Source organism: Pinus tabuliformis, chromosome 8 (assembly GCF_031772625.1).
Source record: "Pinus tabuliformis cultivar Carrire ecotype Pingquan chromosome 8, CPIR1, whole genome shotgun sequence".
Classification (NCBI taxonomy): Eukaryota; Viridiplantae; Streptophyta; class Pinopsida; order Pinales; family Pinaceae; genus Pinus; species Pinus tabuliformis.
The window spans coordinates 419,676,728-419,703,697 of record NC_142294.1 but is presented as its reverse complement, the minus strand read 5'-3'; positions in this window follow the sequence as shown (position 1 = coordinate 419,703,697).

Sequence of the window (26,970 nt, the reverse complement as noted above, 5' to 3'; positions counted from 1 at the left end):
CTAAAGTTCAAGTAGTGGAAGATCACATCAAGCATCAACAACAAGTTATCCAACTCTTAAAGGATAACCTCACTTTGGCGCAGAATAGAATGAAACAACAGGCAGATCAACATCGCAGCGAAAGAAGTTTTGATGTAGGTGACTGGGTATTCCTACGTCTACAACCATATAAATAAATGTTCCTCAAGCAAGCTAAGAAGGATAATAAATTATCACCAAAGTATTATGGTCCATACAAGGTGTTGCAAAATATTGGTACTATGGCATACAAATTGGAGCCTCTTGCAGCTTCCCAAGTGCACCCAGTTTTCCATGTTTCATGCTTAAAGAAGGTTATAGGTGACAAGCTCCAAGTTCAAACAATATTGCTAGAACTTGATGAGGAAGGAAAAATAATTAGAACCTGAAGCAATCACAGAAACCAGAACTCAACGGCTATGAAATCGATCAATTTCGGAGTATCTCATCAAGTGGAAGAACTTACCTGCTGAAGATTCCACAAGGGAGGATGAAAATTTTATACTGAAGCATTCATAACTACTCAAGCATTGAGGACAACACTTTTTTTGAAGGATAGGGGCATGTTAAGTCCTTATAATACTAGTGATTCCCCTATTACTATTGTCATTGTAGCCCTTGTTGTTATTATTGTGCCCCTATTGTCCCCATATTGTTAGTATTGTGCCACATAGAAGCCCACTATTGTTATTGTTGTGCCCTTATATTATTATTGTTATGTCATCTTTGATTATATTGTGACCCCTTATACTTCTATATATAGAAAGGAGGTTTTGTCATTTGTATCATCCAAGAAGTTTTCATTTGTATAATGTAAAGGGGGTTGCCCCCTCGAAGAGGCTGATTTTGAAGTCTTTGATCTATCTTTTCTATCTTTTTGTGAGTTGGTTCCATAACATAGCCACAAATGGAGTTAAGCCATATTCCCTCCAAAACACCAACTATTATGTTTAGCCAGTGGCATTGATCAATAAAAATATCCCCCCATGGTTGTTTGTTAAGAATGAACATCTTTTTTTACCTCATCAAGACCCATCCTAATGGATAGATATTTTATGTTGTGTGGCATATCTGTTTATGCCATGCACAATTATCCAGGACTAGGAGTTTGTTTTTTTAAGCGTGTTGATTGATTTCTTTGTATCTATAATGTTATTTTGGCATACTTAATTTGGTGAAAGTATATTTTTAATGATGTACTATATATACAATAACATCGTAGGTATTTTAACAAAAAGGTATCATGGATATAAATATTGTGGACCTTTATAAATGCTAGGTGGTCCAACTACCTATGAAATTTAGTCTATGACTACTCAATTGTATTCCTACCACAATACCACCCTTATAAAATACTCGCATCAACTTTCAATGGTAATCCAAAGAGATCTTGGGGACTTGAAATAATGACAATGGTAGATTAGATCAAGGAATATGACACAAATAAAGAGAAGGAACATGCATAATTGTTCAATACAAATGGAGAACCTATATTTGATGATCCTTTTGAAACTTATGTTGAAAAAATACTAATGAGGATAAAATGGAAATATGGACTTTATGAGCTTTCATATTGGGAACATCTTAATATTTCCCACTTGTCAGATCACATGCATATATTCAAAAATGTTTCATCTTCTTTATGGAGGCACATATAATCAAATAAAAGTGACACATTAGTTGTTAGGAGAGATTTTAATTATTATAACACTAAAATACATTGGCCAAGGAAATAAAGTAGAGAGGTTGGTCCCTCTTTTTATTTTAAAGAATGTGATTTTCCATGGATTTTGAAGAAAGATGACCTTTTTATGGCCAAGGATGTTATATCATATTAGATAAATTTTGAGGTCAAAAATGGGCCTCAAAACAAAAAAGTACGAAAAAAATCAACTTTGTAAGAACCAATAAGATTCAATATGATGATTTAAACCATGGGAGATGATTCACCATTTTTGAGGTAAAAAGGTAAAAATATAAAAATATATAAAAATAAAACTACTTTTCAACTTGTGAAAGGTGAAAGTGTTTCCATAAACCCTTGATTTTAAGAATTCCAAGGTGAAATAATTCTCATAAAACCTTGAATTCAAGAGTTCTAGGAAAATTTAGGGATACATTAGGAAGTGTGAAGGATGAACCAAGTTATTGTGGACATATTGTATATTTTTCATGTTGGAAGCAAGCTCACTGCTGGGGGGTAAATCAGTAGTGATAGGAATTATAAAACTTTTCAATTATTTTTCTTGGATATTGAATTACAACATGCATTAAACCATTAGTAGATCATATCATATAATGCATTAAACAAATTATTAAATAGCATATATGAATATGTAGCTACACCATGATCATCACATGAGAACCATAAAACAACCAAATAAACATGCACAAGATGACACAAAATATTTCTGGTGGAAAAACCTCTTCAGTTCAAAAACCACCCTTCTTGCTACTACGTTGCTCAAATAATTTTATTATTCATCAAGCAATTCAATACATAGAATATACAAATAGCTACTATCAAAAAAGAACTTTGATCCTCATCTCATGACTCTATGAACAACTATCCGCTAGAACCCACCATGACCAACGAGCCTCGCCCAACACTCATTGGACTATGAAGAAATATGTTCTCTATACTGATTTTTCTAGAGCCCCCACTCCACTCTTCTATGTGACCCTCGTTTCATGAATATTTCAAACTGGAGCCAATGTGAACTACTCAACTAGAACAACACAACAATTTCTCTTCTTGTTAGCTCAAATCAACATAACAAGCAAACTGATAAAAACCTTGTAACACACTCAATCACTGCAAAACCCCATCAATAAAATATGTTGCATACACAAATCATAATCTGATGGAAATACTATGAGAAATCATACAATAAATTATCTACAATCATTCCTTGCTCCTTCTTCTCACTATTGCATGAAATGTTGGTTGAATCATACGTCTGCTATCACCTGCAACTATTATCAATTGTTGTAGATATTTTACATAATTCCATGCACAACCTACACACACTACTCTTCTCTCACACACCCTCTTCTTATTCAATCATCCATTCATTTTCCTTCACAAAGGAACTAGCCAAATAACTTCATGATTTCCTCCTATTTGTAATCTTTTGTAGTGGTTAAATCAATAATTACATTTTTGTAGTGGAGTTTCATTCATATGGTGGAAGTGGTACGGTCCATTACTCTTTGACTTAATCTAGCCACTAACTTCACTTAATAATATATACTCCTCCTTTTAACCACCTTATAGAAGTTAGCCAACCTTCCTTGACCTTTATTACAAAATTCCCAAACAAGTCCTGTCAGAAAACACTTAATACACTCAAGATGTGTAAGGAATCCGAAGAAAAAATTCACCTATAGACACAGCCACACCCAAAAAACTATCAAGTTTTGGCTGGAAGGCTCCTAGCTTCATGCACAAGCCTTTCTCCCAATGGTCAAGGACCTCCAATTGCATGCAAGGCTTTCATCCATGCAACAGTGGCAGGGGATAGGAAAACTTAGTTAATTCAACGAAGAACTTGCCCAAACTTCTTCCATAGCTTGATCATCATCAGTAAGTCTTTAGGAAGCCACCATAACCTCTGCAACACTTTAGAAAACTATTTCCACATCACCAACATCATCACAAGTCAAACTAGGTTGACTTGAATTCCAACCAACAACTGCACTAACACTTGAGCCATCAAACTGCTCCACAACTTCTTCAGCACCTGCACAACCTTCAAATCATCAATGATAAGCCCTGAAATTGATCATACTAGACAAAAAATATCCACACACTCATCTAACATAAGACATCCCAACAAACATGACTTGACAACCTCCAACCACTGTCAACTAGTTGTAGCTGCTCCACAACCTGTCAAAAACATCCACACACAAGTCAACTACTTGCACTAACATCTACAACCACTGCACTAATATCTAAAACCAAGGCATAAGCTCAGTACCATCTCACTAGCACCTACAACCAATCACCAATCCAAGTACATGTACTAATCAAACGTGTGCATGAAAAAACATCTACAACACATGCTACCAGCAACTCATGCTACTAGTTTTATATCAATTCCAACAAACAACACACCAATGCTACTAGGTTGACATCAATGTCAACCAACAACTGAGCCATAATTCCAACATTTCAATGTGCTAATGAATTAATGTATAAAATATAGTGTAGGTTTTCTTGGGGAGAATCATGGTAAAGTGTATAGTAATAAAAAATTACCTTTTTAAAATTGGAAACCACAATATTTGTCCATGGAATAAATTTAAACCCTAAAGTTCTCCTTGAGAAACACTCAGCTCACTCCAAGAGAATGGCATAGAATAATGGAGGAGAAGGTTTCCCACTATGTTTATGAGCCCATAACTCAAAATGATAAGGTAGTAACTAAGTGTTACAAAAGGAAAAAATGTTTTTTTGGGATCACAAGCATCAACCCATTAGGTATAGAGATCAACTTAGGAAAAATTGAATAGTCTAAGCCATGCTTGATCAACTAGTTCATGCAACATATCATTCCCTATTACAATTCATTCACTCAATAGGCACGTAATATGGCATTCACTTCCCATTCTTGACAATGTGAAAATAATGGGTAGTGAAACACTATCTATAATTCCTAATGCTACCATTCTAAAGAGAGCATCCCTAAATATGGAGATATCCATAGCATCATGATTAATACTCAATAATAGGAGAAAGGTTGATTAAAGGTCATGACTCTAACACTTGACAATGATAGGTACAGAGTAATGAGTGCATCACCACTTGATTTATCATGCTTTCACAACCCTAGGCTAGGTTTAATTGCCTAATCTAGTATTTAAAGTTGTAAATCATTGAGCTAGGAACTCAGGGAGGAAATTCATTAAGCTGGAAAGGAATTTTTTCACATTAATGTGAATGATTACCTCAAGAATTAAAAGGTGTTAGACTGGAAGCTCAAGGAGGAAAATCATTTGGTTGACGAATCACCAAAAGATGGGATATTAAAAAGGGTGTGAGACTCTTGTTGGCTCAAATCTAGCATGTTCTTAAAGAATATTTAAAGGATGTTAGGAGTTTTAATCAAAGACTTGATCATTTTATAAAGTCTATTCCTAAAAACTGAAGACATAGGGATGATCTTATCCTCCTAAAGTACATTGATTCTTTTCAGGGACAATTTTCCTTCCTCCTCAAAGATAAATCTCCTAATAACTTTGATCAAACCAAAAAGTGCATCTCCAAAACAAAGGAAATTTAATGATAGATTCGTTTGACACTAAGATGGAAAATGTGATCAATTCAGTTGATGAATTTGTAACAAGTGTAACCCAAACCTTTGAAAAAGTAACTCCTCAAATACTTCAAACATGTGATTCCATTGCAAAAAGAAATCATGTTTTGGAAGTTGAGAATATGCAACAACCTTTTCCTCCTTATGTCAAAGATTTGGGAATCCATCTTCTAATGAAATCAACCTAGAAGGGCATCATTCTATTCCAAATATTGAGGATATTTATCTTCCAATTGTACTGCATACTATTAACCATGCCAAAGTACATCTTGTTTTCTTTATTACCTTGATACTAAACAACTTCCTTCTCCACGGTTGTATGTTGGACTTAGGTGCCTCTACTAGCAGTATGTCTTTAAAAGTTAATGGTAAGTCAGGATTGGAAATAATAATGCCTTATAAAAAAATTGTGGTATCAAGGTTTGTGGTATCATTAAAGACTTATAAGTGAGTTTGGAAAACCACCCTACTATATCCCTCTAAATGGATATAGCTATGGTGGATATTCTTGGTTCTTGCAGTATGCTCTTATCCAAAAAAAATGGTCTACTAATATGGGAGGTAATATAATCAAATGGAATTATCTTGCGCTAAAATTCATGTGCAAGAAGGAACCCTTGTTATCTAATATAGGGAGCCAACTATAATACCTCAAGTTGAAGATTATTATGACCCTTGGAATAAGTTGAGCTATAAATATAAAGATGTAGATATTTCTACAAATCTAACTCTGATACCATGTAGAAATTTCTACAAATCTAGCTCTGATACCGTGTAGAAATTCCTTGTAGATTCAAATTGCTAATTGTAATTTACTAAAACAAATAGACTTGAATATAATCTACTCATCAACGGAAATAATTAAATGATTGTGAAATAACAAAGAATAAAAGAGAAATAATCCAATCACACATAACACAATGATTTTCTAGGGAAAGCCGCAACTAAAAACCCCTGCTATCTGTATATTGCATTAGTCAGAAAATATGAGAAGATTTCAATTCTTTGCTCAAGCCCAATCAACCTTTGTACTATCTCTATCTGTCTCACTACTTCCTAGACAAGCTTTCGCCAATACTTAACCAATTTCTAGCTTCCCTAAGTCCCTATTTCCTTGCGTTGCTCAATGAGGAATTAGGCTCATATTTATTAATAATTTTCCTCCATTGGATTGTGCAGTTCCTTTAGGATCTTCCTCTGATTGCATGCACCATCTGTACAATTCGGCCAATTATACAATTGATCTAAGTACATTGTCCCTGAACTCCAATTTCAACTAGGCCTTTCTCAAATATGACATGCATGAGTTATTTATGAGTGAATCTTCAGTTTACTAGTTGAGCACTGTAGGTAGTACCACATTGCACTTCAGGCAGCACCACATTGCACTTCAAGCAGCACCACACTGCACTTTAGGAAGCACCACACTGTACTTCAGGCATCAACACACTTAACTGCAAGTAGCACCACATTACTAGACCTCCCACTAGTTCCTCCATCAATTGGAACTAGTTTAACTAACTTTAACTCAGTTAGACTAAATTAATTAATTACAACTCAAAATAAACTCAACCAGAGCTCCTAATTGTAGGAGACACTCTACATGACTCTAGTTAGACCCTTAACTCGAATTAACTAAGCCAAATAAGTCAAATTAAGTTAGTTAACTCATACAAGTTGTCTTGTGATATGGAATTACAATTTTATCCCAATTTAATTCAAGGACAAAATTAAATTAGGATTTTCTTGATGTTATTTTCCATATTTCTTGTTGCAATTTTCAACAGAAGAATTTGGAAATTTTTATGTTCTTGCTAATTCAATAATACCTCAAGATGATAAGGATGGAGTTTGGACCATCTATTTTGATGGAATTTGTTCTAAAATAGATTTTGATGCAAGGATTATTATAGTTAACCAAATAAACATTGTTGGTTATTTTCATATAGGATTGAATTTGAGTGTACCAATAATATCATTGAATACAAATCTCTAACCTTAGGATTAGATCTTACCTTAGATAGGAAGGTTAAGTGTTTAAATGTTATTGGGGAATCACATTTGGTTGTCTCTAAAATTAAGAATATTTTAACATAAAAAATGACATAATTTGAAGATATGGAAATTCAATATGGGATACCATTGTATTTTTTGATTAGTTTTCGATAGAATTCATCCCTAGGGAATGTAATGCCTTGATAGTGTCTACCTTGCAACCTTCAAATAATTTTATAAATGGGAAACATAATTTGGAAGTAATTTTTAAATCATTAGTGTTGGATAACCTTGAGCATTGACAATGTTTTAATGATGATGCTCAAATCCTTCATTCATGCATAATGCAAAGGATTTTTCATAAGAATATATAAATTTTGGAAGTCTAAGTTGGAAGAATTACCAAATGAATCCCTTCCTAAAGAAGTGGTTCCCTTAGAAAATATATTTGATAGATATGATATATGTAATAAGAAACCCATATATTATCAGTTCAATGAGATTTTTTAAATCAACTTTGTTTTTGTGTCTATCTTGAGAATGATCCAAATATGCATGAACACTACTCCTAAGGAAAGAATATATTTTGAGAAACTTCTTTGACAATATGAGGATGTGATTAAATGGTATTATCAGAATTTGAAGGCTTACAGTTGTTGAGTTATGTAATGGGTATGTATTTACTCTCAATTACAGTGCCTTTTTCCTCTTTTCTTATCTCTTTCATACCTTGATACGCTAACATATTGATGGATTATGATAAGAAATGAATGAACTACTCTTGATTAAGATTTAGCCACCATAACTAACTCTTAATCCTTTTTATGCAGAAAAATGACGAAAGGAACAGTTGTTGTTCCCTAGATACGGAACAACGTAAACTAACAAAGGAGGAATAAGGCGCGTCGGTTGCAGTCAGGCTGGAGGACGAATCAGGAGGATCAATGCTAAACAAGAAGAATTTCAGAAGATAGCATTCAGTTGTGAATCCCTCAGGATCTCCCAATCCTGAGGGATCACATTTATCTTTTACCCTTTTTTACTATAAAAGTAAAAATTGTAGGAGGAAAGGGAATCAATCGATCCTTGTTTATTTTCAAATTGTAATTTTAATCTATAGACTGGTGCTTTTGAGGAGCATGATTGTATTGTAATGAGGATTGAGTTCAATGGTTAATACATAATTTACGTTATTGTTCATTCACATTCTCTGAAGTAGCTCAGCAGTATTTGTTGGTGGCTAAGGGCCCGGCCTCTGGTGGATCAGACTGCTACCCTTTGTGTTATATTTTTTAATTTATGCAAGTTTGAGTGGTTTGATGTTTTCCATTCTCTGTAAGTTTATCTTATTTGTTATTCGCCGATTTCCTATATTGAAGCTAGTTTGCTTTCCTTATCTGATTCGTAGCTTTGTCATTTGATTCCATTCATGCTTACTGTAGATTAAATTTATTATCAGTAAACGCATTGAATCTTGTTGAGTGTGGTTATTATAGAATCAGCTGAAAGCGATTGGTTAATACTATTAAACTCTCGGTTGACATTATTTCCATTTGAATCGCTTAATTGAGATTGAGTGTGATAGAATCAGCTAGAAGAGATTGGTTAATGCTACTACGCTCTCGGTTGATCTTATTGTTAATTTAATTGCTTGTGTGAGATTTGATTACGATTTCCATTGAAGATTAAATCTTAATGCTTAGATGTAGTATTTCCTTTAACAGTTGCAAGTTGAGTTTTATAAATGCATCCATTTATTCTTGTGTCAAATATTTATACTTCATTGTAAAAAGCATTACTCTTTCGATTCATAGCTTGCACATATTGTGTACACTCTTGGAATAAAATGAATTTCCTAGGTTGATCATTAATGTGAGGCAGTTAGGAGTTTTAAAAGACACCTATTAGCACCCAACATTTTGGCGTTGTTGCCGGGGAGAGTGTTGCCATTTTACAAAGTGTGATGTCTACTTGATAATTGCTGCTAGGAAAGAATTGGGTATTGAAAACGGGAGGTAAGAACCTACGTAACGAGCAAGTAAAGTGCTTGCTACTCCACCCACTTTTCAGCACAATTGCATAGAAGTGAAGTAGGTGTTTGATGTTTGTCTGCTAAGGGAGAACTGGGTATTAAAAATGGAAGGTAAGAACCTACATAAGGAGCAAATAAAATGCCTGCTCCCTTGCCCACTTTCCAGCAGAATTTCTAGGAATTTAAGGTAGAAATAAACATTTGAATTTTTGCATGAATGACTAAGAAGAAAAGACCAGAAAATGATATAATCCAACATCCCAAACCTCAAAAATATAAGGGACCGGTGACCCTTGGACGATCAACTTTTATCGACGAAATCATAAGGAAAACTAAGTCTCATCCATCAGTAGGACCCCGAACTGTTGCTTCTAGACACCCTACTGTCTCCCTTCAGGCCACAGGATCACCATCTGTAGCCTACGCTGAGGTTCACAGTAAAACTAAAGGGACTGAACAGAGTTTTCAAGATATTGAAAATTCACGATCAATTCCCTCACAAGAAGGGAATTCTTGCAACCTCCGTGAAGGAGAAGGAGAAACAGGTAAATCTAAGGTTAAATCAGCAGAACCAAGATCTCCTAAGGTAGTAATTAAGCAGAGGACACCTAGTGTCCCAGATCAAGGGAGTGTTGTTAAAATCATTCTCGCCTCTTCTGGACATCCTAGAAACAACTCTCCAACTCTAGAGATCCCAGAAGGATACTGGCATATTTTTGACCAAATGGCCAATAATCCACAACCACCCTAAACCTCTACACTACAGTATCCTATTATTGACACAACTATCAACGCCCCCATGAAAGTTATCCCATTACAAAAAATTCCCACTGTTCATGGACTCACTTCAGAAGATCTAGATGCATTCCTATTTGAATTCGATGTCCTATGTAGGGGTTATGATTACACCACCGACCCCCAAAAACTGAAGTTGTTCCCCTCCACTTTAAAGGGAGCAACCCTGCATTGGTTTATGGGACTAGGTGGAGGCACCATCAACGATTGGGACCAAATGAAAACTGCCTTCCTTAAAAAATATCAAGATTATTTCAGATCTAGAGAACTAAAAGATGAGATATTCCAAATGGTAGCAAGGCCTAGCAAAACTTTGGAAGAATATGTGGAGCGTTTCCAATATAACCTCCAAAGGTATCCTTATGCAAACCTACCTGATAATGTTCTAAAAACCACGATGATTAAAGGGATGAAAGACCAGTGGATAGAGACACTAAATATCATGGGTAAAGGTGATATTTATTAAGAAGACTATGCTAATATTATTGGTTTGTGTATCAGGTGCTTGAGGGGCAGTACAAGACTGAAACCAACTGGGCGCGATGCGATCACCAGCGACAAGAAAGTCTCTGGGGGAAGCGTTACTCGTGCTGAAATCGACAACCTACTGGAAGTTTTCAAAACAGATATCCTGGGAACCTTGACATAACACAGTTAGACATTATGCAAGCCAAGAAGAAGCAGGTTGAAGCAGAGAAGAACTTGGTTACTTTTTGCCCCTGATGCAGAAAGAAACATAGTCATAAATAATTCCCGTTGGATATGGTACAAACCTATGCCATATGCACTAAGGAACATGCCACAGAAAGTTGCCCATCACTCCCAGGATTCAAAGCGGTCTTCAAGGAATCAGAGGAAGAAACAAAACCAGTATACCTGTTAAACCAACGTCTCCAATGGCAAGCACAGCAAACAAGTATGCTTACTGATCCATCTTCATTCTTTCAGCCTTCACAATATAATTCCCAGCAATGTACAGGAGCAACATGGCAGAACTAGCCACCTTTTCCTAATTGGCCACCACAAGCATTCTCCATTCCACCTTGGTCCAATCAGTCAAACCCAAACAATAGTTGTCCAAATCCCTCTTACCTTCCATCATCCTGGCAGAACAACCCATATCCATCTCAATGGTCCCCCTCTACTTCACAAAACCAAAACTGGAAATCAAGCTAACAAAGACCCACGAACCAGCCAGTAGGGACAGTCCCTCTACCTCAACCCACGCTACCAGCACCTTATACGTTGTAGCAGAATCCTTAATCCAATCTACGACTGCAACTCCCAGCCCAGCCAAACCCAAATCCTAACAACAAACCAGTCCAGTCAATGTAAATCATTGAAGGTTTGGATCTGAAAACTGAGTTGAGAGAATGTAATGAACTCAAATTGAGGTCTGGACGAATAATCACACCAGAGGATGATAAAACTCTCCAACTTGAAGAACCTTACCCAAATAATCCATTGACTATAGAAAAAACACCTCAAAGGGAAAATACAGTCAAGTAGAAAAGTCACGAACAGATCATTACCTCTTCTCCACCATTCCCAGAAAGATTGATTATACCTCACCCAATCGTATATCCTGACTTCAATCTCCCAGGAGAACTAAAAAATCTTTGCGTAAAAATACCCCTCCTCCAAGCTATTCAAGGCATTCCATTCTATGCAAAAACCATTAAGGAATTGTGTGCCAAAAATTCTATGAGGAAAATAAAGCCAACACCAACTGTCCATGTAGTTGGAACTTTGTCTTATCTATTATTAGGCAAAGAGGAACCGGTGAAATATGAAGATCCAAGAAACCCTATTGTCACAGTATAAATAAATGGATGCTCCTTTCCCAATGCGTTAGTCGATTTAGGGGTAGCCATTAATATTCTCACAACAACAACCTATGAGAGACTTGGCATCACAACCTTAGATCCAACTACGACCTTGCTGGAACTTGCTAACCATTCAGTTATTAAACCAGAAGGGACATTACAGGATGTGATGGTGTTTGTATATTCTTGGGAATACCCAGCATATTTTTTAATTATTAATCCTAGAAACTGGTTGGATGGACATCCTCTAATATTAGGAAGACCTTGACTAGCGACTACAGATGCTTATATAAGCTGTCGAATAGGAAGTATGACTATAACTAGAGGGAATGATGTGAAGAACTTAGATTTATACCCTCTAGCTCAGCCAAGCCTAACCATAATAAAAACTAGGAAGTAGCCTGTAACATATTTAACCGAAAATATTCGATCACCATTAACTATAGCAGATGCTCTTGAATTTAAAAACCAAAGAGAAGACGACATTATTAACACTTACATTAACCACCCTGCTGTCATATCTAATCTAAAATGTCACATGATTGAAACAGTCCTTGATAATGAAATTGAAGAAGAACCTTTAAAAGATATCAATGACCAAACAATACCAACAACAATTTTCTATAATAGTAAACCTATTGAAATTGAGCCAGGGAAGATCCTTAACATTAACAAAAACTTGAGTGATGACCAGCAGTAGAAGCTTATTCAAATCCTTAGGAAATATAAAACATCTTTTGCTTGGGATTACCCAGATATGAAAGGGATTGACCCTCAACTATGTATGCACCACATCTACACTGAAAAAGATGCAAGACCCATTCGACAACCTCAGCGTAGATTGAACCCTCACCTAAAGGATATCGTTAAAGACGAACTGTAGAAACTGTTAGATGTGAATTTTATCTATCCTATATCTGACAGTAAATGGGTCTCTCCATTAGTTGTGGTTCCCAAAAATAATAGGAAATGGTGTATATGTGTCGATTACAAAGAGCTTAACAAAGCAACGCAAAAAGACCATTTTCCCCTTCCATTTATCAACCAGGTTCTAGAGACATTGGCAGGTAAAAAATTATTCTCTTTTTTGGATGGCTTCAGTGGCTACAACCAAATCCAAATTGCCCCCGAAGACCAAGATAAGACTACCTTCACCTGCCCCTAGGGGACATTTGCTTATAGGGTATTACCTTTTGGACTGTGCAACGCACCTGCTACATTCCAAAGAGCCATACTCAGTATTTTTGCAGACTTGATAAACGAGGGATTAGAGGTATACATGGATGATTTCACACCCTATGGAGATGACTTCGAGCAGGCATTACAGACATTGGAGAAAGTCCTGTAAAGATTCATTGCTACTAGACTCTACTTGAGCCACAAGAAATGCCATATGATGATGACAGGGGGTCTGATCATGGGCCATTGGATCTCTACAGCAGGAATTCAGGTAGATCCAGCAAAAATACAGGTAATCCTCTTACTAGCTACCCCGTGCACTCAAACAGAGGTATGTAGTTTTTTTGGATTTTCTGGATATTATAAGAGATTTATAAAAAAAAATTCACAAATTGCGGACCGGAAATATTGATTTTATATGAACTGACAAATGTGACATTGCCTTTGCAGAATTAAAACGGTTAGTATCAATAGCACCAGTATTATGAGGCCTGAACTGGGATATACCATTCTAGATTTCATCAGACGCATCAGATACAGCCATTGGAGTAGTTCTTAGCCAAGAAGAAGACAAGAAACCCTATGCAATATACTACATCAGCAAAAATTTAACTCCTGCTAAGTTAAATTACATAGTAACAGAGAAGGAGTTTCTAGCTGTAATCTACACTATTAATAAATTCAGACACTATATAACAGGATACCCTGTAGTCTTGTATACTGATCACTCTATTATAAAATATTTAGCTAATAAACCTATTACAAATGGAAGAGTGACACGATGGTTAATCCTTTTGCAAGAATTTGACATAAAAATCAAGGATCGACTAGGAAAGGAAAATCTGGTGGCAGACTTCCTCTCCCGAGTGCCAAGAATAGATGACGCAGTGGTGGTAGAAGACCAGTTCCCTGATGAGCACCTGTTCGCTGTGACAGTGAAAACACCGTGGTATGTGGATGTGGTGAATTACTTAGTAGTGGGGAAACTACCCAAACACCTGACACCCAGAGAAAGGAAATTGATAGTGCAACGCAGCACTCGGTTCTCCTGGATCGGAGGATACCTCTTTCACACAGGAGCTGATATGCATATCCGCAGGTGTGTCAGAGAAGATGAAATTTATGATATCCTAAAAGCCTGCCACGATGGACCTTGCGGTGGACATTTTACAGACTGTAGGACTGGACATAAAATTTTACAGATGGGCTATTTTTGGCCCACAATTTTCAAGGACGCTAAGAAATTTGTCCAGGCATGTGATAGCTGCCAAAGAATGGGTCGCCCTAGCCAGTCTGATGAGATGACCCTACATCCACAGCTAATCATCGAACCCTTTGAACGTTGGGCGCTAGATTTTGTCAGCCCAATAAATCCACCATCTAATCAAAAATCATATATATTGGTTGCAATAGAATACATGACTAAATGGGTGGAGGCAGTAGTGTTACCAAGAGCAACAAAGGAAACAGTAATCAATTTTCTCTTTGAAATTTTTGTGCGATATGGTTTGCCCAGAGAAATAATTACAAATGGAGGGCCACAATTTGCAGACCATAAGATTGCTGCTACACTAAAAAATCATCACATTTTGCACAGAATCACCTCTCCATACCACCCGCAGGCAAACAGCCAGGTAGAAAGTACCAACAAGGTAATCGAGGCCATTCTAACAAAGAAAGTCACCTCGCATAGACGCGACTGGACTACTCGATTTCCAAAATCCCTGTGGGCATATCACACAACCTCGAGGAATACAACAGGATACTCCCCATATCAGCTGGTGTCTGGTAAGGAACCTATCTTCCCCATAGAATTTGAAATTCAGACAGTAAGGATAGCCAAAGAAGTGGGGTTGGATTTGAATGAAGCACAGGTTAACAGATTACAGCTAATAAATGAATTAGATGAAATCCAACTATTGGCTCTTTAGCATACTGCAATTATTCAACAATAAAGAGAAAAATGGCATGATGCCCTCATCAAGAAAAAGACATTCCATGAGGGTGACTGGGCACTTCTCTACGATTCCAGGTTCCAAGACTTCCCGAGGAAACTCCAAATTACGTGGTTAGGTCCCTACAAGATAAAAGAAGTACATGATAATGGCACCCTTACATTGGCCACCATTGATGGGTCTGGCTACTCCTTTAAAGAAAATGGGCATCGGGTACGCCTCTACCATAAACCGCTTACAAGGGAATCCTTTTGCAAATAGATACGCAAAGATTCTATGATATAAATTCTTGTTGCAGAAGGCAACTCTTTGGCAGCACCAGTCCTGTAAAAAGAGATTTTTTTTAGACTTGTAAATACAATTGTTTTTTTGTTTGTTTTTTTGTTTTTCTTTTTTTTCTATATCATAGCCCTTCTGTTATTAGAGAAGTAAGGATGATTATTGTCTGTGTTTTTTTCTCTCCCCCTGTGTTCTTTTGTTATTCCCTACAGGGAACAGTTGTTGTTCCCTAAAGTGAACAACACTGTTTGTCTACTTTCTTTTACTATTCCCTACAGGGAACAACACTTTTTCGAGTGTGTTTCCAGCACTTTTTCATGTGTATTCTTTTTTTGTTCCCTATAGGGAACAGTTTTTGTTCCCTAAAGGGAACATCACTTTTTCGGATGTGTTCATTTGTTGTTCCCTACAGGGAATAGTTGTTATTCCCTAACAAGGAACAACACTTTCTGCGAGTAATTTTTTGTTGTTCCCTACAAGGAACAGCTGTTGTTCCCTAAAGGGAATAACACTTTTTCTAGTGTGTTGTTGTTTCCTCCAAGGAATAATTGTTGTTCCCTAAAGGGAACAACACTTTGTGACTATTTTTTAGAACAACCCTTTCTTCCCCTTGCATGATCATTCCCAGCCACCCCGGCTCATTTTTTTCCCCTCTTTATGGCATAGAGTAAAATACATATATCAGGACAACAAGTATGGAGTCTATCGAAGCAAGCGAATATCCTTAACAAGATTGCTTTGAAATGAACGAAAGAGAAAGGACACAATTATCTATATCACTTTACTGTCCTCATTTCTGTTATAAATGATATTGATTGATTATCTTCACCATGTTGGTTCTACTCCCTCTAGTATAATTCTCTCTACTTATTATCAATAAGATTATGGGTATATTTATTCTATTTGATATTTTTAAACTTCTTCTGCCATCCCTACTCTTAAGGAGTACTGAGCCACCCTCTATATATAAATGGGGAGTGTTAAAAAAAAAAAAAAATCACTAACAATTTTATGTTTTTGATCTACAGATGGAGGATAGGGGGTCTCATCATGAGCCAGCCTACCATGTTCATAGGGATGGGGCGAAGTGGCATTCCCACTATGGCCACCACACCAGGGATATGATCCAATGGATGCATCAAGAAACAAAATCCTTGGAACAGGAGGTCTCATCACGAGCCAGCCTGAACACTTTTGCTACTTCCTAGTGAATGGCAATGTGTGCATCTGGTCACCATGCCAGCACATTGATCTCTACTCTATACATCATAATACACTTCCCCAACTATACGTAGAGGATCCTGGTTCCCAAGGGTTAGAAAGCAACTTTTTTGAGGCTCTGGATGCCTGCAGGCAGCAGCAGCTCTACTTATGGTATTGAAGTTTTATTTCCTACATCAATTATTATTACAATGCCATATTCTTAATTTTTTATTTTTCTACAGAGAGATTATTTCCCTAACTTACCTTACCTTGAACCTTGATGCATGAGTTAATTTTTTCTAAATCAATCACATCATTTTCAAGTGGAATAACAGCAGTAATGTATCATCTCTTATGCATGTAGGTTTTAACCCCGTACAGAAATTACCTGCATATGAATTCTAAAAAACAGAAAATAAATAATGTGAGAGCGGAACACATAAAACACATATACACAAAGATTTTTCCCCTGGATCCCAAAACTAGGACTACCAGCTTGATTTTTCATTATGTTCCTTTCAATGTTACAATACATATTTATACATGCCGCAGCATCCAATACCATGGACCGAAAACCATCGTGTCCAATACCATGGACCGAAAACCATCGTGTCCAATACCATGGACCAAAAACCATTGTGTCCAATACCATGGACCGAAAACCATCGCGTCCAAAAAACATGTACGAATATCATGCACAAAACCATAGGTGGGTCCGCCAAACCTAACATTGGGTCCAAAAACAAAATTTTTTGGGGCGCTGCCCCGGACCCCATAAAGTGGGGTTATGGGTGCCCTTCAAACCCCCTGCTAACTACGTGGAAAGAATATAACACAACCCAACATTCTCCCACTTGTTGCTTTCTTTCCACAGGGGGCCACAAGAGAGATTAGTCATTTTCCCAGCCCTGAAATGCCCATTGTCTCTCTACACCAAGAGAACTTCTCAGAGCTCACATATTTTATCAATGCATCTGCAGTATTCTTCAAAGTGTCCACCTTTACCAGCAACACCTTTTTGTCTTCTATCATATCCCTCACAAAGTGATACCGAACATCAATGTGCTTTGTCATTGAATGATATGCAGGGTTCTTTGCCAAGAAAATTGCACTTTGGCTGTCACAGTCTATCCTTATAGCTTCCTATACTAACCCCATACTTGAACACAATCTTTGAAACCAAACTGCTTCCTTGCTTACATGAATGGCTGCCATGTATTCTACCTCTGTAGTTGATAGTGCCACTACAGATTGTTTCTTACTCATCCAACTGACTGCACCTCCAAATAGGTTAAACACATACCCACTTGTAGATCTTCTCTGATCCAGATCTCCAGCCCAGTCTGCATCAACAAAGCCATGAATATCCAACACTCTGTTCAATCCTGGTCTTTCTTGGTAGCACAAACCATAATCACTAGTGCCACACAAATACCTGAAAACCCGCTTCATTGCTGTCCAATGCTCCTTTCCTGGTTTTGACATAAACCTGCTCAATACTCCCACTGCATGTGCAATGTTTGGTCTAGTACAGACCATTGAATACATCAGGCTATCGACTGCACTTGCATATGGAACACATGACATGTCCTCTTCCTCTTCTTGTGTCTTGGGACACTGTTCAGCAAATAACCTCACACCTACAGGAATAGGAACCTTCACCGATTTACTATCCTACATATTAAACCTCTGCAGTATTGTCTCGACATACTTCCTCTAGTTTAACCAGAGCTTCCTCTTTGCCCGATCTGTTTTAATTTCTAGGCCCAAAATATAGTTTGGAACACCAAGATCTTTCATGTCGAATTTGGAGGACAATTGGGTCTTCAAATCCTAGATAACTTCTTTGTCATTTCCAACCAGCAACATACCATCCACATACAAGACCAGATAAATAAAACGGTCACCAATTAATTTAAAATACACATAATGATCTGCTTTGCTTCTGGTGAATCCAAGTCCCCGTATAAATGTATCAAATTTCTGATACCACATCCTTGGTGACTGTTTTAACCCATACAGAGACTTCTTTAACTTGCATACCGGTTCTTTCTTACCCTTTACCGCAAAGCCTTCAGGTTGCTTCATGTAGATCTCGTCTTCCAGATCCCCGTGAAGAAATGTTGTCATCACATCCATCTGTTCTACCTCAAAATCAAAAGAAACAGCAACAAATAAAAGTAATCTAATAGAAGCCACCTTAGCAACAGGATAAAAAATATCACCAAAATTAATTCCCGGAACTTGGGAATAACCTTTTGCTACCAACCGAGCTTTGTATTTCTCCACTTTTCCTTCTGCATTTGTCTTCTTTTTGAACACCCATTTGCTGCCAATGGGTTTCCTTCTAGTTGGCAACTCCACCAGATCCCAAGCCTCATTTTTGTGCAAATATGCCATTTCATCAACCATGGCCTCTTTCCAGAGTTTTCCATTCTCTGAATCCACTGCTTCCTTCATAGTTCTGGGATCATCATCAGTAACAGACAAAGCAAAATTTGAACAGAAAGCAAATGGACTATACCTTTCTAGCTACCTTCTTTCTCGAACTGATCTTCTCACAGCTAGAGTTTAAGGCTCTTCATCTTTTGATTCCTCGTCTATTGTAGATTTTGATTCTTCCTCCTTTATCTCAAACTCTATCTTCTCAAGTTCCTTTGGTTGGACTTCATGTTTAATAACATCTTTCACCTCTCTGAACACCACATCGCAGTTGTACATAACCTTCCTTGTTACTGGGTTCCAAAGCTTATAACCCTTTAAACCATCCTTATACCCAATAAAGATGCACTTTTCAGATTTACTATCCAACTTTGTTCTTTTCTCCTTTGGAACATGTACATATGCATCACATCCAAATACCCTCAGATGTGAAAGAGAGGGTTTCTTACCAGTCTATACCTCTTGTGGAGTCTTATCCTCCAACGCTGATGAAGGTGACTTGTTGACCAGGTAACATGCAGTATCCACCGCCTCTTCCCAGAATTCATGTCCTAACCTGGCACCACTGAGCATGCTTCTTGCCCTTTCCATCAACGTCTTGTTCATTCTTTCTGCAACTCCATTTTGTTGAGGTGTATATGGAGTAGTCTTCTGCCATGCTATACCACACTTCTTGCAGAATTCTTCAAATTCCTTACTGCAAAACTCTCCACCATTATTTGTCTGCAGCACCTTTATCTTTTTCTCTGTCTGGTTTTCCACTAGAGCCTTAAATTCTTTAAACCCCTCAAAAACTTCAGATTTCTTCTTAAGGACATATATCCATGTATTCTTTGAGAATTCATCAATAAATGATACATAGTACACAGACTTACCCAATGATGGAACCTTCACAGGTCCAAACACATCACTATGCACAAGCTCTAATATATGTTTCGCCCTCTTACCACCAGAAGGGAAACTCACCTGATTCTGCTTCCTGTATACACAATTTTCACAGAAATCAAAATCCAGAGAGCTATTACTCATACCTTCTACCATACATTTACCATGAAGTATTTGAAGGCCCTTCTCTCCAATATGTCCAAGCCATTGATGCCACAGCATGGACTTTTCTCCAGAGACCACTAGATTTTCTGCTCCACTTTCAGGAACCACGAAACTATTGCATCCATCAACAACAGTGCTACCTTGCAAGTTGTACAGAGTTCCAACCCGAACTCCCCGCATCAATACCAGTTCTTCCCAAACCATCTTGTAGGTATCCTTTTCGAACACTGTTTTTACACCTGCATCATCCAGCTTACTAACAGAAATCAGATTTATGGCTAATGCAGGAATACGCAGAACACCCGGAAGTTTTCTAACCCTTTCGCCTTGCAGCTTCAACTTTACTTTTCCACAACCAATGATTCTAGCCTTCCTGTCATCCCCCAAGAAGACATCACCACCATCATATTTCTCATACTCACAGAACCACTCTCTATGGGGAGTGAAGTGAAAGGATGCACCTGAGTCAATCAACCATGCCTCATGATCTACATGTGTACTTGAAGAAGCCAAGTACACATCCCCACCTTCATCTGAGGTGGTTTTCGCCTCTGCAAAAGGAGCCTCATCAGACCCCTTTCCTTTGTCAGGAGCTTTAGATTTACAGTCCCTTTTGAAGTGGCCTTCCTTTCCGCATTTCCAACACACCACCTTTAAAAGTTTTCCTAGAGATTTAGATCTCCCTCTAGATTTAGATCTCCCACTCGATGACTTATTTTTATTTCTTTTCTGGGACCGTCCTCATACAAACAAGGCATCACCATTTTGGCTCTCCATATTTTTCCGTCTCATCTCCTCCGTCAGCAAGGCTGAGATTATTTCATCAAACTGCAAGGCAGTTTCATTGCTACCTATTGCAATAACCAGACTATCCCATGAATCTGGTAGAGAACACAACAAACTGATGCACTTATCTTCATCTGAAATTTTAATATCAACAGATGCTAACTGACTTACCACAGTATTAAATGCGTTCAGATGCTCTGTCACCGAGTCTCCATCTTTCATCCTCAGGTTATACAGCTTTTTCCGCAGGAACAGTTTATTCACCAGAGACTTAGATTGTTACAAAGTCCCTAACTTGTCCCACAAAGCCTTTGTTGTAGCTTCCCCTCATACATTCAGCAATACTGAATCTGAGACACACAATCATATTGTTCTCTTTGCCTTCCGATCCAACTTCTTCCATTCTTCATCGGACACTCCTATTGGTTTAGTACCTAGATCTACCGCGATCCACTGATCTTTATCCACCAACAGATCCTCCATCTTGAGTTTCCACAACTAAAAACTCTGACCATTAAATTTCTCGATCTATATCTTTCCATTGATCACCATCTTCTTTCACCACCAGAATCGATCTCGCAGATATCCCATTGAACGGGGTCTACCACAGGCCCGAGTGAAACCCCTCACCAACAAAGGCATCCCCTTGAAGCCAAATATGCTCTGATACCAAATGTAGGTTTTAACCCTGTACAAAAATTACCTGCATATGAATTCTAAAACACAGAAAATAAATAATGCAAGAGCAGAACACATAAAACACATATACACAAAGATTTTTCCCTTGGATCCCAAAACTGGGACTACCAGCTTGATTTTTCATTATGTTCCTTTCAATGTTACAATGCATATTTATACATGCCAAAGCATCCAATACCATGGACCGAAATCCATCGTGTCCAATACCATGGACCGAAAACCATCGCATTCAATACCATGGACCGCAAACCATCACTTCCAAAAAACATGTGTGAAAATCATGCACAAAACCATAGGTGGGTCCGCCCAACCTAACATAGGATCCAAAACCAAAATTTTGCCCTGGACCCCATAAAGTGGGGTTATGGGTGCCCTTCAAACCCCCTGTTAACTACGTGGAAAGAATATAACACAACCCAACATTGCATGATGTCCTTTTTGCTTATCGCATCACCTCACAACATCTTATCACTCATTAATAATTCTCATTACATGCCTCATCTTCATTACTCCAATATCCGTTTATGGTCCTTTCATTAATATATGTACTCTGCCACCTTTACTACCCAATCCATCACCCCTGTACTTCACCGCAAGAACGTCATCTTTTCGTCCATTCGGTCGTAGGCGACCTGTAATTTCAAGAGGGGGCATGGACCTCCAGTACACTCATGCATGCGTTGTCATCCTTTTATTGGATGTTTTAGGATAATACGACATCCCATAATCATAGAGCATGTGGCATTATAACAGTCCTCGATTTAACGGTATTTATTTTTATAAAACATCATCTAAAAGAGTTGTTACAACTACTTGTTGTTCCATCTCTCAGCTCTACTCGTTGTTGTGTTTTCTCCACTACACTAATCGTTTATAGGAGTAGGAAGAACTCAAGCATCATGGGAGGTCAAACAGTGTGACGAGAACCTTTAATACTCACTATCTCCGATGGAGCCAGGGAAATTCTAGCTCATGTAGGATGGACAGCATATTTTACAGGATTTCAACCCCCAATGAGGAAATCGCCATTGAATTTCTACAGCATCTACATAATGTAAAATCCTTGGTGAGAGGTAGACAAGTCATCGTAACAGATGTTGTGATAGCAGAAGTGTCTAGTCTGCCGGCAGAAGGACTTGTATGGGCTGACAAGCAACTAAAGTTGCACGACACTATGGATATTTTTAGGGATGAAGGAAAAGAGCTAATCAAGAAAGGCAAAGGCATTTGGCCATCTTCTCTCAGAGCACCATGGGGATAATTGGCACGAATTTTCCAGAACTATATTACCTGCGATGGGTGTCGAGACGTGGTAAGGCCGCAACAACTCAAACTTTTAGTAGTATTAAAACAAAAATGCTCTGTTAATTTGCCTCCACTGCTGAATTCATTATTTCATGACATTGCCGAGAGGCTGAGATGATCTAAACACCTAGAGGCAGTAGTTAGCCACCATTGTTTGATCATATTAATAGTTATTCACAACCTTGCCCAACAACAATCAACATGGGAGGATCTCATTTCGGCCCTCGAAAGAGGTGAAAACCTGCCAGCACCTAACCCTATTCCAAAAAGAAAAAGGACTGCCCCATCAGGTAGCAGACCTCACAAGCGTAGATGATCTGCAAGGTTGAATCCAGACAAGGGAACGTCTGAAAATCCTCAAGGCAATGCTAGTCAACCGACAGAATCATCTAGCCCGATAAATATGCAGGACTTGCAACCAGAGTCAGAAAGACAAAATAAGCCTGAATCAGAACCTGAGGGAGGAGATAGACCCGACTCAGTGCAAGAAGGAGCAAGGCATTCCGATGATGAACGAGAAAATGAAGGGGGCCCTCCTCCAACACCAAATATGAGTTCTCAAGACGATCTTTTGCAGGACTTCGAGGCAGGGATGGCCCAGGTCCTGGCCAATATGAACATCTACATGCAGCCTAAAGAACCGCTTAATCCTAACTTAGGAGAAGCCCAATCTCCAAGGAATTTTGGTTATACCAGAATTTTGCCTTCCCCAAAATATGCGAACCAGGAAGAGGAAGATACGGAGGCCATTCAGGGGTCAGAGAACCAATCTGGTGACACACTCCCAGTGGAAAGCAACCATGATCAACAACAAGAAGGTCTAGACGCAGAGGTCACAGGCCAAGAAGAGGAAGTAGACACAGAGGTTATTCGGGAGTCCGATAATCAATCTGGAGACACGGTCTTATTGGAGCAAAGCCAGGGTGAACAACCAGGCTCTTTAGAGACAAAGGCTATTAACGAGACTAGTAGTAGACCAGTTACTCCTTAGAAGAAGCACGGAGCCAGAACGAAATTGAAGAAGCTAAGAAAAGAACACCAGAAGCTTCGTAAGACGGTCAAGAGGCTCTGACGAGAGATAAAGGAAATTACAATGGGAAAAACTCCGAAAAATACCCCTGAGGTAGCCAATGTGGTCGTGCAAACGGAATTATGCGAAGGTAGGGCTACAGGGACTCAAACTAATCTCATACCTACTCGAGCACTCGCCACTCAAGCAGGATTGTAGGTAGATTTAGTAGATGTAGCCGCTCAAACGGAGGTTTGGACCTCCCACAATAAAGAAGTGTAGACACGGGATATCCCCTCTTGTAGCATAGGCACTCAGATGGACATACAAGCCAAAGACATTCTGACGCACCACGACCTTATTTTACTAAACCTTCAGGAGGAGTTGGCACAAGCCTGGCACACTTTGGAACGATATGAACAAGAAACAATTTCCCTACATAGATATCAAGAGCTGCAGAAACAGCTTAGGGAACTAACTATAACAGAGAGGGAGACCTTTGACAGGTATAGAAAGGCGGAAAAAAGGTTGGAGAAGGAAAAATTCAAGCTAGACAGAGTCATGAGTTAGGCAAACACCATCTTCTCACTGTATTCAGATGTCCTGACATGTAGGTCTCCCGCCACCAATTATGCCTTTTCTTTATTAGAATGGTACCTGTTATTGAAAATCAAAGTTGTAAGAGCTGGTAAACCAATTGAATCAGGGACAACTGAAGATTTTATAAATTGTTGCAAGAAAAATGGTGTAAAGGTCCAGAGGCTTCTTTGTGAGTTCTACCTACACAATTTCATATTAGAAAACGAGGTGGAAAGGAACCTTAATCCTTTTGTTGGAGACGTTCAATTCCAACCTTTTATCTCGTTTGCAGTTAACCAACTCAAATGGTTTAAAGCTTATAATCATTTCAAAGATAGGAACATGGATTGGATCTTTGGGTGAGGAGTGAACCTAAAAACCCTTTGCAAATGTTTTCCAACCATAAAAAGCCGATGACACAAGAGGGCGTGATTAAAACTTTAGGGCCCATACATAAGGAGATTGTGTGGAAAGGAATAACATATTTCCTCTCCATTCAAGAAAGATCCCTGATTGCATCTAAGCTCAGATGGATGACCTCCACTATTAGTGTGAAAGAAAGGGAACCATTTAATTACAGGAATTTTAAAGTTGTTGCGGCCCGGATGATCACCTACAACAATCTTATTTTGAGAGAAGGACCTTATTGGTTGGGATGCCGGTTTCAGAGTCCCATTATTTGGTATCCTCCTGAAGGGTATCGATCTAACTACGAGTTGCCTAAAGGAAAAGAAAGGCCTGCCTTTGCACTCCTGGCTCAACATCATGGCTTTAGGCCAATTTTTGAAGCTTTCTCTCCAGCCTACTCTTTAACTGCATTGCATAAGAACTATTTACTTTTCATGAGGACATGAAATAGGGTAAGTAGGGGAGTATGTTGAGTTATGCAATGGGTATGTATTTACTCTCAATTACAGTGCCTTTTTCCTCTTTTCTTATCTCTTTCATACCTTGATACGCTAACATATTGATGGATTATGATAAGAAATGAATGAACTATTGTTGATTAAGATTTAGCCACCATAAATAACTCTTAATCCTTTTTATGCAGAAAAACGACGAAAGGAACAGTTTTTGTTCCCTAGATACAGAACAATGTAAACTAACAAAGGAGGAATAAGGCACGTCAGTTGCAGTCAGGCCAGAGGACGAATCAGGAGGATCAATGCTAAACAAGAAGAATGTCAAAAGATAGCATTCAGTTGTGAATCCCTCAGGATCTCCCAATCCTAAGGGATCACAATTATCTTTTACCCTTTTTTAATATAAAAGTAAAAAATGTAGGAGAAAAGGGAATCAATTGAAAGGAATATAATGAAAAATCAATTTCGTTTTCCTGATTTTGGGTTCCAGGGGAAAATCTTTGTGTATATTTTTATGTTCTCATTGTTGACACCTAATCATAGGGATTGGGTGAACAACTGTAATTAGTGTAAATAAATAATAGAGGAAATGGAGAGTCATCGAGAGATGAACTGAATAGTCACTCCCTCTTGTATATAATAATAAACAACCTGAATGAATAATACGATTACATTTGAGGAGTTACCTCCTGGTCTGACATGGTATCAGAGCCAGCGCCATTTTTGGCTTCCCTCTCTACTTTGTAACTCCCTTCTTCCTATTTTGCCTATGTTCTGCCTATTTTGCAGAACTGACCTCTTGCAACCACTCCACAGGTGTGCCTCTGTCAAGAATTTGATAATTGTTCTGCAGGTTTTCCCCTCTCTGGAAACTGTTGTAGACGTTTGGCTGGTTATGTGAGGAAAATGCTCCATGGTATTGGCCCTTCGCCTTCCCTAAAAATAATTCATGGGTACTTTCTTTGACACAGGGTTTTAGACTGTGACTCTTAGATTGACCGTGAAGAAAACCTGTAGATTACATGCCTTATTATCTATTCTAGTACGTTTTTAAGTGGGATGTACTGGTGAATTTTGAAAGAGGAATTTTATTTCTTGTATATGATGTTTTTAAGTGGGATTAAATGGTGAATTTTGAAAGGGAAATTTTATTTTGTCAAAAATGTGCTTGTTTTCATGAGAGATACAGGTCCTGAATGTGTGCTTTGTTGATAGTTAGACATTGAGGTTCAATTTTTGTGAGGGCCATCTCTAAATCGAACCTTCTGAAGTGGAAGCCTTACATTTGTACTCACCTATTAGGTTTTGTTAGCATATCCATACCTCTATTATATACATTAAAATTGTAGCTTTTTTTACAAGCAGAAGTGCAATTTCTTACAGCTTATTGGCAGTAGAAGTATATATATATATATATATATAGATATATATAGATATATATATATATATATATATATATATATATATATATATATATATATATATATATATATATATATATATATATATTAAATGCACTCATTAATATCTATTGTGGGAGTGGTCCTCAATGGGAAGGAAAATTATCCTGAGTGGTCTCGGAAAATCAAACACACTCTCATTTTTAATGAGTTGTGGAAAGGAGTGTGTGTTGG